This window comes from Ranitomeya variabilis, chromosome 2, assembly GCF_051348905.1.
Source record: "Ranitomeya variabilis isolate aRanVar5 chromosome 2, aRanVar5.hap1, whole genome shotgun sequence".
NCBI classification, from domain to species: Eukaryota; Metazoa; Chordata; class Amphibia; order Anura; family Dendrobatidae; genus Ranitomeya; species Ranitomeya variabilis.
Window position 1 is genome coordinate 79,356,468 of NC_135233.1, and position 18,960 is coordinate 79,375,427.

At 49.9% G+C, this 18,960-nt stretch overlaps 1 protein-coding gene across 1 annotated transcript in view; it reads right to left on the reverse strand.

Moving 5' to 3' along the window:
* LOC143804462 (uncharacterized) overlaps window positions 1-18,960 on the reverse strand; it is a 523,411-nt gene that overhangs the window by 370,937 nt on the left and 133,514 nt on the right. The gene's annotated exons all lie outside the window — the stretch shown is intronic.

Below are 18,960 nucleotides of genomic sequence, written 5' to 3' on the forward strand. Positions count from 1 at the left end.
GGGGCGACTCTAGGGTCCCGGAAGAGCTCCGAGCCTACCCGTCAAACGGGTGCCGTCCCAACCAGAACACCAGGGAGGGACGGAGGATTAGCAGAACATCATCTAATCGAGTTGTGAGGGAACTTAAGAAACAGACACAACAGTTGTGGGGACTTTCTGTAAGCACAGCAGGGAAGGACCGCAACACATAGCGCTAGAAGGAAGGCACAGATTTCCACCTGCTAAGAGAACTCTGGAAGTGCCATTGGACCGGCCGGACTTTCGCAGCCTGGTGAACCGTATTCCGGATTGAGGACCCAGAGATCTTCAGTAAAGAGGTAAAGAGACTGCAACCTGGTGTCCTCGTTATTTACTGCATCACACCACAGCCTCACCACCACCATCATTCATACCTATTTATCACCGTACGCCCCTCGGCAGGGTCACGGACCGGGCCTAGCCACCGTGACAACCCCAGAGCAGAGACTCAGAGGCCCGGTGCCAGGTACCCCTCGGCCCTGCGGCAGTGGGGGCGCTACAAAACTTGGCTTCACGAACAGGATCTACTTAAGCCTGAAGAATCGGGTCATGTGTGCCTTGGAACTGTGATTTATTGTGCTTGGACTGTGACTTATTGCAAAGACTGTGTATTGCCACTTGCCGCCAGAAGTTCGCGCCAAAACCGCCGCCATTACAGCGCTAAGGAGAGCGCAGGAGAAGAAGAGGGGCGTGGAGTGGGCGTAGGCAAGCTGGAGAGCGTGAACAACAATGGCCGCCCAGTCTAAATATTTCTGTGTCCTGAGGACGTGTCCGTCAACAGCTGAGGTCCGCCTCCTGATCCTGTTTGGAGGGTGGAGACCATGGAGACGGGGCCGCCCACGAAAGAGACCGCGGGAAGAGGACTCTGGAGAAGGAGAAAAGATGGCGACGCCGGGAACACCGCGTGGGACTGACCTGATCCAGCCTGAGGCTGCGCCACCTGACACAGCCCCAGATGCGCCAACGTTGCGGGGACTGACCCTCACGTAGCTACCGATGGGCCGACCCCCCTTGCCACCGTCTGAGGAGTGTGTAGCTGCAGCCGAGTCCCGCCAGATAGCACGCCGCTTGGAGGCCGATGCCCGCGTACTCGCTCGGCTGGGCCAGCCCACGGAGGTCCGTTTGTCTCCGGTGTCCCCTGCTCCTCCCAACCCGGCCGCGGCTGCAGGTACGCTGCGGGCGCAGGGCATGAAACTTCTGCCGGAGGCCGAACACCTACGGCGCCTGACGACAGCGTGGCGGAACTGGCCCCAGCCTGCAGCCCGGATTGACCTGACCAGCGTGGAAGAAATCCCGACGTCACACTGGGGTGTGGTGGTGTCCTTTAACCCCCGACATGGAAGCGGGGTTATACAGGAGATCGGGGAGCCGCTACAAGTCCGCGTAGACCGGGAGGAGGTAGAGCCCTGCGGAAGAAGGTTCGCTCGCGACCTGGAGCCAGGTGACGCTGTAACCTACACCAGGTGGAGGAGGGAAACAGGCGAAGCTGGCTGGATGGCGCGGGGCGTCCAGCGGTGCGTCGCGCTCCAGGCCGCCGCTGAAACATCCGAAGATGAACCTCCTGCCGAAAAGGCAATGGAACCTGTCCCTGCGGAGCAGCGGGGAACCCGGACCCACCATGTACCTTGGGGGCGTGCCGGATCATCAGTGAAAAGAGCATCGCGACGAGGGATCCTGTCATTGCTGGGACCGGAACCGCTTCCTGGATCGGCAGCACGACCCGTTGGTCTGGTGAGGCCCGGAAGGAAACCACCTTCTCTGCCGAAAAATGAGTAAGCATGAATGCCTTATGAATGTAAACAGTTACTGTTCGTTTCCTGTTTTGCTGCTAGACCCGTCCAGGGTTAACTCTTAAAGGGATCCCTTTGTTCTGTTTGTTCTTCTAAGTTTTGCACAAGTTTCCAGAACTGCCGCAATCATGAACAGTGCATGATACAAACTTTTTGTAAATAGTTTGCACCTTATTAAAGGTAAAGTAAAGAGGTAAACAGACTGCAACCTGGTGTCCTCGTTATTTACTGCATCACACCACAGCCTCACCAACACCATCATTCATACCTATTTATCACCGTACGCCCCTCGGCAGGGTCACGGACCGGGCCTAGCCACCGTGACAACCCCAGAGCAGAGACTCAGAGGCCCGGTACCGGGTACCCCTCGGCCCTGCGGCAGTGGGGGCGCTACATTAGCGCTGCCCATCTTCTGGCATCATTTAATGTCGGCCGTTGCGGTTTGCGATGACCATGAATCCCAGCTCCGCAGTGTCTTGACATAGTTAAAACACTGCGGGGCTGGGATTCATGGCCTGGCGCAGTACATATGTTGGCTTCTCACACTCGGGTCCTTACACCCGCTTCAGACTGTGCAGCGTCAGCTGATCCCTTATCGCATGCCGCGGCCATGAAGCCGCACAGTCTGAGGAAGGCGGAAGGAGATGAGGGACAGGCGAACATATGCACTGCTTATGCCCATCAATCACACCCTCGCAGTCCAAATAAGTAAGACACCGAGGGGCGTTGTGTCGGGCAGGGCGGCCGCAGAGGCGCAGGCAGCCAAACAATGATGCCAGAAGACGGGCAGCGCTACCAAGGGGGTTGCAGCGTGTCATTACAAAGGAAAGTCACACCTCAGGGACGGTTAAATGGTCACAGAGGACACATTTTAGACGTGTTCAGTTCCACATGTGCGAGGAGAATAAGTTTATGAGCCACCTTGAACACATGCAGCATTACTGCTGTACAAGGTGGCTGTAAAACATACAAACACCTGGGGGAGGGGGGACAGGTTCCCTTCAATTTCAGTTCTTGTGTCTGCGTGGCTGTTGCAGGACACGTTGCCGGCTACACAGCAGGGGAACAGCTGGCGGTGCTGAACCCCACTGACACATTGGCTGGTGTTTTTCTCTGTGCAGCTAGCAGTACCGGGCCCCAACTGGCGGTGTTAGAGCCCAGGCTCTGCAGGGGGAGCAGAGTGTAGGCCGAAGCCTAATTGAACCAATTTTAAAGGTAACCTTTAAGCCCCCCTCAGGTGTTACAAAGTAGAAGAGCCACAGCTTATGCAGCAGTAGTGCTGCACAAGTCAAAGGTTGCTCTTTTAATTTTTCTCCTTGCACACGCTGAATGAAACACGTATAACATTTAGCCCTTTATACAGTCAAACTGTGTTGGAGGCGAGAGTTCCCTTCGTAATGAGACGCAGCACAGATGTCAAGAATCCCACCTTGGTGCTGGGCGCAGCCTCCTGAGCGTTGTTATTTGCTGTACAGGAGTCTGCGCTGTCGTTTTATCCCTTGGCCTTGCGCTGTTAGCGCTGCCCATCTTCTGGCATCATTTAATGTCGGCAGTTGCGGTTTGCGATGACCATGAATCCCAGCCCCGCAGTGTCTTGACATAGTTAAAACACTGCGGGGCTGGGATTCATGGCCTGGCGCAGTACATATGTTGGCCTCTCACACTCGGGTCCTTACACCCGCTTCAGACTGTGCGGCGTCAGCTGATCCCTTATCGCATGCCGCGGCCATGAAGCCGCACAGTCTGAGGAAGGCGGAAGGAGATGAGGGACAGGCGAACATATGCACTGCTCATGCCCATCAATCACACCCTCGCAGTCCAAATAAATAAGACACCGAGGGGCGTTGTGTCGGGCAGGGCGGCCGCAGAGGCGCAGGCAGCCAAACAATGATGCCAGAAGACGGGCAGCGCTACCAAGGGGGTTGCAGCGTGTCATTACAAAGGAAAGTCACACCTCAGGGACGGTTAAATGGTCACAGAGGACACATTTTAGACGTGTTCAGTTCCACATGTGCGAGAAGAATAAGTTTATGAGCCACCTTGCACACATGCAGCATTACTGCTGTACAAGGTGGCTGTAAAACATACAAACACCTGGGGGTGGGGCGACAGGATCCCTTCAATTTCAGTACTTGTGTCTGCTTGGCTTTTGCAGGACACGATGCTGGCTACACAGCAGGGGAACAGCTGGCGGTGCTGAACCCCACTGACACATTGGCTGGTGTATTTCTCTGTGCAGCTAGCAGTACCGGGCACCAACTGGCGTTGTTAGAGCCCAGGGTCAGCAGGAGGAGCAGGGGGAGCAGAGTGTAGGCCGAAGCCTGCACTGGCTGCAGCTTTGGGTCTGTTGTGTCTGCGTGGCTGTTGCAGGACACGTTGCCGGCTACACAGCAGGGGAACAGCTGGCGGTGCTGAACCCCACTGACACATTGGCTGGTGTATTTCTCTGTGCAGCTAGCAGTATCGGGCACCAACTGGCGTTGTTAGAGCCCAGGGTCAGCAGGAGGAGCAGGGGGAGCAGAGTGTAGGCCGAAGCCTGCACTGGCGGCAGCTTTGGGTCTGTTGTGTCTGCGTGGCTGTTGCAGGACACGTTGCCGGCTACACAGCAGGGGAACAGCTGGCGGTGCTGAACCCCACTGACACATTGGCGAGGTGTTTTTCTCTGTGCAGCCAGCACTTCCGGACAGCAACTAGCGGTGTTGGAGCCCGGGCTCTGCAGGTGGAGCAGAGTGTAGGCCGCAGCCTGCACTGGAGCAAGTTGAAAGGGAACCTTTAACCCCCCCCCCCCCAGGCGTTTGTCGCTGAAAGAGCCATCTTGTACAGCACTAATGCTGGAAAAGGTAAACTGAGCTCTTTTAATTATGGTCCTTGCACATGCTGAACCTAACACTTTTGAAATGTGTCCCCTCACACGGTTAAACCGTCCGGTCGGTGGAACTTTCCTTTGTCATGTGACGCAGCACAGCCGTCATTCTTACCCCCTTGGCGCCGTGCGCCTCCTCCTCAGCGTTGTTTGAATCTGTCCCGGAGTCAGCGCTGTTATGTTATCCCTTGGCCAGGCACACTTAGCGCTGCCCGTCTTCTGACATCATTTGGTGTCAGGATGGCTGCGCCTGTGCGGCCGCGCTGGAGGGGATCCCGCCTCGCTGTGTCATCTAATGTAATCACTCTGCGGACCTGTGATCCATGGGCATGAGCAGTGCATATCCTCGCCTCTCACTCCCCTCCCTATGGCTTCTTCAGACTGTGCGGTGTCACGGCCGTGGCATGCTATTAGGGATCAGCTGACAGCGCACAGTCTGAAGAAGGAGTAGGGAAATGAGTGAGAGGCGGAGGTTAAGATATGCACTGCGCATGTCCATGGATCACAGGCCCGCAGTGGGATTAAATCAGAAGACACTACGAGGCGGGATCTCGTCCAGCGCGGCCGCACAGGCGCAGCCATCCTGACACCAAATGATGTCAGAAGACGGGCAGCGCTAAGTGTGCCTGGCCAAGGGATAACATAACAGCACAGACTCCGGGACAGATTCAAACAACGCTGAGGAGGAGGCGCACGGCGCCAAGGGGGTAAGAATGATGGCTGTGCTGCGTCACATGACAAAGGAAAGTTCCACCGACCGGACGGTTTAACCGTGTGAGGGGACACATTTCAAAAGTGTTAGGTTCAGCATGTGCAAGGAGCACCACGAAAAGAGGCCCTTTTTCCCTTTGCATCATTACTGCTGCACAAGGTGTCTCCTTCAGTAACAAACGCCTGGGGGGGGGGACAGGTTCCCTTAAATTTAACTTGTTGTGCCTGCGTGGCGGTCGCAGGACACGTTGCCGTATACACAGCAGGGGAGCAGCAGGCATTACTGAACCCCACTAACACATTGGCGAGGTGTTTGGCTCTGTGCGGACAGCACTTCTGGATGGCAACTAGCAGTGTTGGAGCCCAGGGACAGGAGGAGGAGGAGGTGGAGGAGATAGGAGGGATTGCCACACACACAGCTGGGGAACAGCTGACATTACTGAACCCCAATAACAGAGGAGGGACTGTTGGGACTGTGCGGACAGCACTTCTGGACGGCAACTAGCGGTGTTGGAGCCCAGGGACAGGAGGAGGAGGAGGTGGAGGAGATAGGAGGGATTGCCACACACACAGCTGGGGAACAGCTGACGTTACTGAACCCCAATAACAGAGGAGGGACTGTTGGGACTGTGCGGACAGCACTTCTGGACGGCAACTAGCGGTGTTGGAGCCCAGGGACAGGAGGAGGAGGAGGAGGTGGAGGAGATAGGAGGGATTGCCACACACACAGCTGGGGAACAGCTGACGTTACTGAACCCCAATAACAGAGGAGCGACAGTTGACTTTGCGTACAGCACTTCTGGACGGCAACTAGCGGTGTTGGAGCCCAGGGACAGGAGGAGGAGGAGGTGGAGGAGATAGGAGGGATTGCCACACACAGCTGGGGAACAGCTGACGTTACTGAACCCCAATAACAGAGGAGGGACTGTTGGGACTGTGCGGACAGCACTTCTGGACGGCAACTAGCGGTGTTGGAGCCCAGGGACAGGAGGAGGAGGTGGAGGAGATAGGAGGGATTGCCACACACACAGCTGGGGAACAGCTGACGTTACTGAACCCCAATAACAGAGGAGCGACTGTTGACTGTGCGTACAGCACTACCAGGCAACAACTAGCGGTGTTGGAGCCCAGGGACAGCAGGAGAAGCAGAGGAACACAATGTAGGCCGAAGCCTGATTGGAGAAAGTCGAAAGGGAACCTTTAACCCCCCCCCCCAAGGCGTTTGTAGCTGAAAGATTCAGCTTGTGCAGCACAAAAGATGCAAAAGGAAAAGGTGGCTCTTTTCATTATGCTCCTTGCAAACACAGAACTAAACACTTATAAAATGTGTCCCCTGAAACCGTGAGACCGTCCCGGAGGTCGGACTTTCGTTCGTAATATGACGCAGCACAGCCGTCATTCTTACCCCCCCGGCGCCGTGCCCCGGCTCCTCAGCGTTGTTTGATTCCGTCCCGGAGCCTGCGCTGTTATGTTATCCCTTGGCCAGGCACACTTAGCGCTGCCCATCTTCTGACATCATTTGGTGTCAGGCTGGCTGCGCCTGTGCGGCCGCGCTGGCCGAGAGCCCACCTAGCAGTGTCGTCTAATGTAATCCCACTGCGGGCCTTGGATCCGTGGCCATGCGCAGTGCATATCCTCGCCTCTCACTCCCCTCCCTACGGCTTCTTCAGACTGTGCGGCGTCACGGCCGTGGCATGCTATTAGGGATCAGCTGACGGCGCACAGTCTGAAGAAGGCGTAGGGAGATGAGTGAGAGGCGGAGGTTCAGATATGCACTGCGCATGTCCATGGATTTCAGGACCCCAGTGGGATTAAATCAGAAGACAATGCGAGGCGGGCTCTCGGCCAGCGCGGTAGCACAGGCGCAGCCAGCCTGACACCAAATGATGTCAGAAGATGGGCAGCGCTAAGTGTGCCTGGCCAAGGGATAACATAACAGCGCAGGCTCCGGGACGGAATCAAACAACGCTGAGGAGCCGGGGCACGGTGCCAAGGGGGGTAGGAATGACAGCTGTGCTGCGTCATATTACGAAGGAAAGTCCCACCACCGGGACGGTTTTACGGTGTCAGTGGACACATTTTATAAGTGTTAAGTTCTGCGTGTGCAAGGAGCTAAACAAAAATAGCTACCTTTTCATTGTGCAGCATTACTGCTCCACAAGGTGGCTCTTTCAGTAACAAACGCCTTGGGGGGGGACAGGTTCCCTTACATTTCAGTTGTTGTGTCAGCGTGGCGGTCGCAGGACACATTGCCGGCTACACAGCTGGGGATCAGCTGACGTTACTGAAACCCAATAACACTGGGTCGTATGTTTTGACTGTGCAGACGGCACTTCAGAGCCTCAACTGGTGGTGTTGGAGCCCAGGAATTTAAGTTCAGGTGGTAGAAAGATGAACACAACAGGAGACCTGGATAACGTAGACAGTCACCTAATTATTTAATCAGGAAGAGGAGTGGCAAATTCCTGCGAGATCCAGGCCTTGTTCATTTTCAGGAAAGTAAGCCAGTCAACGTTATCGGAGGATAGTCGCATGCGACGGTCAGTTAGTACACCACCTGCAGCACTAAAGACGCGTTCCGATAATACACTAGCCGCAGGGCAAGCCAGCACCTCTAATGCATACTGGCTTAGCTCTGGCCATGTATCCAGCTTTGAGACCCAAAACTTGAAAGGTGAAGAGCCGTCTGGGAGTACAGCAAGAGGGCAAGACATGTAGTCTGTCACCATCTGGCGGAACCGTTGCCTCCTGCTGACTGGAGCCGTCTGTGATGGTGTAGACTTTTGTGGCGGGCACAGAAAACTGTGCCACAGTTGGGCCATACTGGTCTTGCCTTGGGCAGAGGCACTGCTTCTGCTCCCTGTTTGTGCAGAGCCTCCACCACTGCCTGGACGCACTGAGCTGCTTTGTAATGCACTAGCAGCACTTCTCTCAGTTGGAATGGAGACGATGATGGAATTCACCAGTGTGTCTTGGTACTCCCGCATTTTTCGCTCCCGGTTCAACGGTGTGATGAGGCTTTCTACGTTGTCCCGGTAGCGAGGATCGAGGAGGGTGAACACCCAATAATCAGACATGTTGAGAATGTGGGCGATGCGACGGTCGTTTCTCAGGCACTGCAGCATGTAATCCACCATGTGCTGCAGACTGCCAACTGCCCAAGAAACGCTGTCCCCTGCTGGAGGCGTGATCTCTGCCCGCTCGTCATCACCCCACCCTCGCTGTACACACTGACTACTGGACAATTGTGTAACTCCCTCCTCTGGACGGATGTCTTCCTCCTCCATTGACTCCTCCTCATCCTCCTCACAAACTGTCCCCTGCCTACGCGTTTGTGAGGAACCACGTGGCGCTGACTGTCCAGAAGATGATGGAAATGGTGAATCCTCATCCTCCACCTCTTCCACAACATCATCCCTTAGCGCTTGCAGTGATTTTTCAAGCAGGCAGATAAGGGGGACAGTCATGCTGACTAGTGCATCATCTGCACTCGCCATCCGCGTGGAATAATCGAAGGGACGCAAAACCTGACAGAGACGTCATTCATAGTGGCCCACTCTGTGGTTGTGAAGCCTGAACGGCGCTGAGTGCGACTTCTTTGCGCCTGAAGCAGCTGGTACTCCATTACAGCTTGCTGCTGCTCACACAACCGCTCCAACATATGTAACGTGGAATTCCACCTGGTAGGTAGGTTACATATGATGCGATGTTCCGGCAGGCGGTGTCGGCGCTGCAGAGCCGCAATGCGCGCTTTTGCCGTGCTGGAACGCCGCAAGTGAGCACACTCTAGGCGGACCTTGTGCAGCAGTGCATCAAGATCCGGATAGTCCCTCAAAAAACTCTGCACGACCAAATTGAGCACATGTGCCAGACATGGGATGTGAGTGAGGTTGCCGAGGCCCAGAGCTGCCACCAGATTTCGGCCATTATCACACACTACCATGCCTGGCTGGAGATTTGCTGGCACAAACCACACATCGCTCTCCTGCTTGATGGCATTCCAGAGCTCCTGCGCTGTGTGGCTTCGATTCCCCAAAGAAATTAATTTCAAGACGGCCTGTTGACGTTTGGCCACGGCTGTGCTCATGTCGGTCGTAACAGGTAAACGTTCATCACGGGTCCATGTGGAGGTGGACTGTGACGGCTCCTGCAGCGATGATTCTGAGGAACTGGTGTAAGAGGAGGAGTCAATGCGTACAGAATGGATTCCTGCAATCCTTGGAGTGGGCAGGACACGTCCTGCGCCACTCGCACGATCTGTACCCGGCTCAACGACATTAACCCAATGGGCAGTGAGGGAAAGGTATCGCCCCTGTCCATGTTGACTGGTCCACGCATCGGTGGTGAGGTGGACCTTGCTACTGACGGCATTCAGTAGCGCGTGTTTTATGTGTCCCTCCACATGCTTGTGCAGGGCAGGGACGGCTTGCCTGCTGAAGTAAAAGCGGCTGGGCACATTGTACTGTGGGACTGCCAATGACATCAAGTCACGGAAGCTGTCAGTCTCCACCAGCCTGAATGACAGCATTTCCAGTGACAGAAGTTTGGCAATGCCTGCAGTCAGAGCCTGTGCTCGTGGGTGGTTTGACGAGAAAGGCCGCCTTTTCTCCCATGCCTGTACTACCGATGGCTGTACACTGGGCTGGAAGTGTGTGTGGATGACTGGGAAAGTGGTGCTGCGGGTGGAATTACAGCGGGTCTCTGGACAACAGGGCCAGAGGTTCTTCCACGGCGATCCTGGGAGGAAGCCAAACCAGCTGCGTGTGAGCTGGAGGAAGAGGCAACACGAGCTGAAGAGGTGGTAGCTGCCGCTGTTGGTTGGCCTAGCTCTTCAGTGTGTCTTTCTAACTCCGCCGCGTGCCTGGTGCGCACATGTTTCCACATGTTGGAGGTATTGAGGTTGCTGACATTTCGACCTCTTTTGACTTTGTGATGACACACCTTGCATTTGACATAGCAAATGTCATCTGCAACTGTGTCAAAAAAGGACCAGGCACTGCAAGTCTTGGGAGCGCCCTTTTTGGCTTTTGGAAGAGACATGCTCCTAACGGGTGCCAAAGCGGAGGCTGCAGGATCCGCAGTCTTCCCCCTCCCTCTCCCTCTTTGGGCCGTACGGGGAATCTCTTCCTCAGAGCTGCTCCCACCACCTTCCTGTCCCTCACGCCAAGATGGGTCAAGGACCTCATCATCTACACTACCCTCTGCCCCCAACTGCTCCTCCTGGGTAGTCTCAGCAGCAGAGCACGCACCAGTAAGTGGCACCTGAGTGTCATCATCAGCTGATGCGGCCTGCGATGTGGTGACCGGAGCCACTGGCCCACCCGCCTCTTCAGAGGAAGAGAGAAAAAGCTGTTGGGCATCACTGCACCCTGCCTCTTCTTCCATTTCTCCAATGCTGCTTGGCTGGCCCCCTGTTTCCAAGCCAAGAGATTCAGAGAACAGAAGTAGAGACGGCTCCTGTCCTGGGATCTCTGTCTGCCTGGGCAATTTGGCAGGTGGTGAAGAGACAGATGGCTGCTCTCCAGTGCTCTGTGTCTGAGAGGATGTGGCACTAATTGAAGTTGATGCATTAGCTGCCATCCATCCGACAACGGCTTCAATTTGTTCTTCACGCAGCAGCGGTGTACGGCGCTCTGCGACAAAGCTGCGCATGAAGGACTGTTCCCTGGTAAAAGTGGGTGCTGATGAGTCACCGGTGCCCGCAGCAGGCACAGAATCCCCACGTCCTCTCCCTGCTCCGCGCCCACGCCCACGTGCCTTACTCACTGCCTTCTTCATCTTGGTTGACTGATAAAGATAAGCAGAAAAGTACTAACGGCTTTGTGTGCTTATTCCTGAACAACTCCTAACAGGTATAAGAAACACTAATTTTCTAAAGTGTGGACTAGACTTTAATATGAGCTAATGTGGCCTACACAAATGTAAAGTGGTGTCACTGGTGTGTTTGGTGAACTTTATTATTTATTTATTTTTTGGGGGCTGAACTGACAACAGAGAGAGCTGCAGTCACACGGAGACCGTGCAGACAGCCGTAAACGGCGCTGCAAGGCCCAAAAACCCTCCTCTACGTTATCCTATGTAGTGTTTTTCCACAAGTTAGCTGGAGACAGGTGGAAAGACACTAATAGGAATTTTTTGAAAAAATGTGCAGCAGCCTGCACTACTTAAAACAAAAGGAAAATTGTTTTTACGGTATGACGCAGTGAAGAACCCTGAGCTGGAGACAACCAGGCTATGGCTGCTCACAGACTACAGGGCGAGCTGCAGTCACACGGAGACCGTGCAGACAGCCGTAAACGGCGCTGCAAGGCCCAAAAACCCTCCTCTACGTTATCCTATGTAGTGTTTTTCCACAAGTTAGCTGGAGATGGGTGGAAAGACACTAATAGGAATTTTTTGAAAAAATGTGCAGCAGCCTGCACTACTTAAAACAAAAGGAAAATTGTTTTTACGGTATGACGCAGTGAAGAACCCTGAGCTGGAGACAACCAGGCTATGGCTGCTCACAGACTACAGGGCGAGCTGCAGTCACACGGAGACCGTGCAGTCGTAAACGGCGCTGCAAGGCCCAAAAACCCTCCTCTACGTTATCCTATGTAGTGTTTTTCCACAAGTTAGCTGGAGACGGGTGGAAAGACACTAATAGGAATTTTTTGAAAAAATGAGCAGCAGACTACACTACTTGAAAAAAAAAAAAAAAGAACAGTATGAGGCAATGAACCACCCTCCCTGAACTGAATACAACCAGCTATGGATGGCCTATGGCTGCACTCAGACTAGAGAGTGGGCTGCACTCACACACACACACACACACACACACACACAGACCTTGCAGATCGCTGTGAAAACAGCGCTACAAGGCAAAAGCAAGGTGATTAGTAGGTGAACACAGCGGTTGCTAAATTAGCCTTGGAAAAGCACAAAGAAGCAAATCGCTATCTCTAAACTGGCCCTCAGTCAGCAAACAGCGTCCTGTCACTAACTGAATTCACAGCAGAGTGAGCGCAAAATGGCGCCAGCGACTTTTAAACTGCATCATGACATCATTTCAGCAGCCAATCACAGCCTTGCCAGTAGTTTCAGGCCCTCCATGCTGAACAGGATGTGCCCACACTTGGAATCATTCTCATTGGCTGATTTCGTACAAATTTGTGCAGTTTGAATCCTGGGAACTTCCGATTCCGGTATCCGATACGCGGCAAGTATCGGATCTCGGTATCGGAATTCCGATACCGCTAAGTATCGGCCGATACCCTATACTTGCGGTATCGGAATGCTCAACACTACTCACCAGGCTTTTGATATGTAATTTGAGAAAACCATAATTTAGAAGCATAGACCTTTATTATAGCAATGTATCAATTACTGGTCTGTTTCAATGCAATCACTGTTTTACCAGCAGATAGTTATCACTACGGGACCACTGGTCTTGTGCCACCTAGTCCAACCACACCTCAAGCACCGATTAGCCGCTTTATGTCAATATATAATGTACAGAGAAAGCTGTGGCTGTAGCTCTGCTCAATCTACAGCAGAAAAAACTGTGATTCTATTGTAACTGCTGCACCCAGTAAACTAAGTGGCGCTAGAATCATGGTCTCTGTCCCTACCTCATGCTGTTGTCAGATTACATAATGAAGACTTGCTGACCAAAAAAAATGAGCGAACTTGTTCGGAAAATGTTTACCAATCTTAAATTCAGCACGAGCGTAGCACATTTGGATTCGTGTTCAGTTTCCCGAGCATTTTTACTCAAAGTTAGCAAAATTCGGTCACAGTTCAGTAAATGATCGCGTTTCCCTTAATGGTTTGCTTATGACTTTGGCTAGGATGGGGTGCTGTATGATGAGCGGAGGGGACATGTTTTGATGAAGGGCGTGATGTGTATAGGTCAGAGGAGCCGCAGAATCTAATTTTTAAATTTTTTTAAACTTAACGTGTGTATATTCAAGCAGCCAGTCAGGGCACAGAAACTATCCACGATGCCATGACAAAATAACTTTTGTCATTGGCTGCCGAAATCACATGTCCCTCTCCATATAAAAAGCAGACATGTTGTTTTTCGATGCCATTTTCTCAGTGTAACAGCTCAGAAAGGCTGCTCCTGCTGCAAGTTAACTTGTCATATAATTAGATAGGATCCTTTCCTATGTGAAGTCAACCTTCCAGCATCTAACTATATTGTGAGTCCACATTTCCTACTCAAAATTGTTTGGCCTAATACGGTGTTGCAGATATGACTCAGGAGGTCCCATTTGCTAATCAAAATCGTTAGGGCTAATATTGGGGTGCAGCTAGGAGGCCCCATTTGCTAATCAAAATCGTTAGGGTTAGTAGTATTGTACAGGCCTGAGTCGACATTTCTTACTCAAATTCGTTTGGGCTAATACTGTGTTGGAGTTAGGACTCAGGAGGCCCCATTTGCTAATTAATATCGTTAGAGCTAATATTGTTGTTCAGGCACATAATCTCAGAAAATATATACTGATTGTTCATTTAGTGACAGGTGACTGACAGGTCTGGGTCTAAGGTTGTGAAACAACGCTACAGAGGTATTTTGACCTACTGGTTAACCATTTGATTTGTGATGTACTGGCATTGTTGAATTCCACTCTGCACATGTTGCAGTGACTGGCTGAAGCAATGAGCCCTGGTGTAGTATGTAATTTTGCATAGCTTGGGCCAATGCAGTACAGATGTGATGCAAATCACGCTTACCAAGTGGGCACTAGGGTGACCGGATCTTATATGGGTTTGAAAAAATGTGGGAATCTTGTCCGTCTGGACCCCACAAAACGATTCCCCTTTCCGGATATTGAGATAGCCAAAATTTGAGCTCGATCAAACGACGTTAACCCGTGCCGCTAGTCGCTCAAAGTTTGAAAAAATCTGAATTTTTGCCCAAAAAGCTGACATATGAAGCCATAACTCCAGAATGGTAAATAATAAAAACACGCTTAATATCTCAAAAGAAAGCTAATGTTGTTCTTCAAAATTTATATTTTATACATAATTGTTATTTTAAGTCAAACTGAGTTAAAACATCTTTTAGCCCCAAGAACGTGACCTGGTACCACTAGGAGCATACTTCGTATATTTTGTTATTAAGTGATACATTTTTTATTTTTTTGGTATATTTTTGAGTTTAAAGTAGAAATATAATAAAAAAACAAGTAATACTGATAAGTCTAATGACTTTTTTTATTTTAAAATATAAAAATGAGGTATTTAATACATACAAAACAGACAGAAAAGATACAGACGTAGTACCTACATGAGTTGATAATTTTACATAGTTATCTAATCTATTCTAGAGGTTTTGTTAAAGTAGTTTTTGAAACGTCAGAATATAATGCTCGGCATTTGCTTACAACTTGCAGGACATATTGCTTTTGTTCTTCATTTTTTGTCAGAAGGTCGTTAAAGTCGGTTATTAATTTAACACCACGCTCAGCCATATCATTAACTACTTTTAATGTTTTGACAATTTTCAATCCTTCTTGGAAGTCATTATTTTGAGGCCAGGTGTTTGGATTTTGTCTTAGGAAATCCGTTTTTATATTAAATCGGTCAAAGAATGTAAATGTTTCTTTGGTAAGTAAATTTAACAATCCTCCATCAACTACCTCTTTTACTTTTTCTTTCTTAACTTTTGGATTTACAACCCTAGCGTGCTCTGATGGTTCATCTGTGCTACTGAGCAATTTATTAGCCATTAACAACTTTTTATCGTCTGTAATGTTGGGATCAAAAAACGATAATCCCACCAACTCTGCATTCAAATACCACAAATGGTTCGAAAATTTGGTCAGGGCTATTTCTGCAATGTCGTTGTCACATTCTTTTATTTATAGTCTAACAGACTATGCAAAATACCTAAATCGTGCTTTGGCGCAAGATGAGCTTTTGGAGCATTGAACCAAGCTTTACAATAAATTTTAACTAGGAAAACAGAAATGGCACGCACAGAACTTTCTTCTTCTTTAGACATCTTAAATTGACGACGAAAAATGAACATTTTTAAGCAGTAAATAGCCTTTGCCATCCACCTAGCGTGATGAATGGCTCCTGGAGTTCTAAAACCCACAACATTGCCGTCTAGTGATCCAACAAATACGAGAACCAACTGCAACAGCTCCTTGTAGTCATCTCTGGGGTGGCTCTCAGTTAATTTGGTCTCGAATTCAGCAGTAACATTTGCAATTACTTCTGTAGTTAGCTGCTTTTGTATTAGCTTGTCACTGATACCTGTGTCGTATTTTCCTTTGTCTATCTTCGGCCACGCAGTGAGGAATCTTTTGAAAATGTCTGCATGAGGTCCAGTGGTTGATCCCATTTTTGTGTCGAATACGCCTCTTAACACAATTTCCAAGATATGGTGATGGCAAGCTAGGTGTAGCAATTCTCTTCCTAACATTTGCTCCAATAGGACGCATGCTCCTTTGAGTCTTCCCGTGTTCGATGCTGCAGTGTCGAAGCACATCGCCTTGACGGTGTTGGGAAGACTCCATTCCTGTAGGCATTCATATACGGCTACGGCTTGCTCCTCTCCAGAGCTGCTTGCTGTTACAGGAACTCCCAGCAGCTGTTCCTTTTCGCCATATGAAATAGCAATAGCTATTCGCTCACATTGCTCATTTTTTAAAACACCCGGTAAAAGTTTACCGTCCCAATGGACAACCACGGGCTCTTTTTCAGGAATGTTTACTTTATCTAACATGTTTTTAGTATATTGTTCTCTGAACGTTTGCCTTCTAGAATGTAATAAAGTTTTCGAGACTTTGTACTCAAGAGGGTCAAGGTTTAGTGCTTCTAGAGTAGCTATTAAAATTCTCGTGGCATTTCTGTCGGATAACTTACATCGATCTAACACAATGGATAATTTCATGTTTAAAATCTCTTTAACGCCCCTTGCAAATGAAAGTTTCATCCTCTTGCTCTCAGATGGTCCTGGATCTTCTGCAGCTTCTTCAGGGATGTTGTCCATTTCCTCCAAGCTCTCAAGTTCCTGGTAGATGTTGTCCTCTTCAGTATCTTCTTCTTCTTTTCCTTCTTCGAGCTTGTCTTCATCATCCGTCTCTAAGAAGTAACAAAAGAAAGAGAAAATAAAGACTATAAAAACTTGTCGTTTTAGCAGAATAGTAATAATAATAATAATAAATAATAATAATAATAATTTTATTTATATAGCGCCAACATATTCCGCAGCGCTTTACAACTTATAGAGGGGACTTATACAGACAACAGACATTACAGCATAACAGAAATCACAGTTCAAAACAGATACCAGGAGGAATGAGGGCCCTGCTGCTCGCAAGCTTACAATCTATGAGGAAAAGGGGAGACACAAGAGGTGGATGGTAACAATTGCTTTAGTTATTTGGACCAGCCATAGTGTAAGGCTCGGGTGTTCATGTAAAGCTGCATGAACCAGTTAACTGCCTAAGTATGTAACAGTACAGACACAGAGGCTATTAACTGCATAAAGTGTATGAGAACATGATGGAGGAACGTGATTATGTTGTTGTTTTTTATTAATAGGCCACACAGGGATAATTAGGTTAATGCGTTGAGGCGGTAGGCCAATCTGAACAAATGAGTTTTTAGTGCACGCTTAAAACTGTGGGGATTGGGGATTAATTGTATTAACCTAGGTAGTGCATTCCAAAGAATCGGCGCCGCACGTGTAAAGTCTTGGAGACGGGAGTGGGAGGTTCTGATTATTGAGGATGCTAACCTGAGGTCATTAGCAGAGCGGAGGGCACGGGTAGGTTGGTAGACTGAGACCAGAGAGGAGATGTAGGGTGGTGCTGAGCCATGGAGTGCTTTGTGGATGAGGGTAGTAGTTTTGTACTGGATTCTGGATTGGATGGGTAGCCAGTGTAATGACTGGCACAAGGTAGAGGCATCGGTGTAACGGTTGGCGAGGAATATGATCCTGGCAGCAGCATTCAGGACAGATTGGAGCGGGGAGAGTCTGGTAAAAGGTAGGCCAATTAGTAGAGAGTTACAATAGTCCAGACGAGAATGAATAAGTGAGACAGTAAGAGTTTTTGCAGAGTCGAAAGTAAGAAAAGGGCGAATTCTGGAAATGTTTTTGAGATGCAGATAAGAAGAGCGAGCCAGTGATCGGATGTGGGGGGTGAATGAAAGCTCGGAATCAAGGATGACTCCAAGGCAGCGGGCATGTTGCTTTGGAGTAATGGTGGAACCGCACACAGAGATGGCAATGTCGGGCAAAGGTAGGTTTGTAGAGGGAGAGAACACGAGGAGTTCAGTTTTTGACAGGTTCAGTTTCAGATAGAGGGAGGACATGATGTTAGAGACAGCGGTAAGACAATCACTGGTGTTTTCTAAAAAGGTCGGCGTGATAACAGGAGAAGAGGTATATAATTGGGTGTCGTCAGCATAGAGATGGTACTGGAAACCAAATCTACTGATTGTTTGTCCAATAGGGGCAGTATACAAAGAGAAGAGGAGGGGGCCTAGGACTGATCCTTGAGGAACCCCAACAGTAAGGGGAAGGTGAGAGGAGGAGGAACCAGCAAAACATACAGTGAAGGATCGGTCAGAGAGATAGGAGGAGAACCAAGAGAGAACGGTGTCCTTGAGGCCGATGGAGCGGAGCATAGTGAGGAGGAGCTGATGATCCACAGTGTCGAATGCTGCGGAGAGATCCAAGAGAATTAGCATGGAATAGTGACCATTAGATTTAGCTGTTAGTAGGTCATTAGAGACTTTAGTGAGGGCAGTTTCAGTAGAGTGTAAAGAGCGGAAACCAGATTGAAGAGGGTCGAGAAGAGAATTATCTGAGAGATAGCGGGTAAGACGGGAGTGGACCAGGCGTTCCAGGAGTTTAGAGATGAAGGGAAGATTAGAGACAGGTCTATAATTAGCGGCACAATTTTGATCGAGGGAGGGCTTTTTAAGTAGTGGATGTATGATGGCATGCTTAAATGAGGAGGGAAAAATACCGGAAGTGAGGGAAAGGTTGAATATTTTTGTTAGGTGAGAGGTGACAGCCGGGGAAAGGGACTGGAGGAGATGCGACGGAATGGGGTCGCTGGTGCAAGTGGTCGGGCGAGAAGATGCAAGGAGCCTGCTTACTTCTTCTTCTGTAACTGGTTCAAAGTCAGAGAGTGAACTAGATGCAGTGGGGGAGGGAGGACAGTGCTTGGTATGAAGAGATTGGGAAATGATTTCCTGTCGAATGTGGTCAATTTTTTCTTTGAAGTAATTGGCCAGATCGTCAGCGTGGAGATCTGTGGTTGGGGCCTGCTCTCTTGGGTTGAGTAGGGACCGGAAAGTGTCAAAGAGACGTTTAGGGTTATTGGACAGCGAGGTGATGAGGGTGTTGAAATAGGTTTGTTTGGAGAGGTGAAGGGCAGAGTTGTATGTTTTTAACATGAACTTATAATGGATGAAATGGTACTAAATTACCTACTTCTAATTATCAATAGGTATTATTTTAAGAATATAAACTCAATCATAAAGATGCCAAATGATGCTTTCATGTACAATTTTCTTTCAATTATATTGAAACTATTTACTTATTTGTTTATCTACTTTTTAGAATAA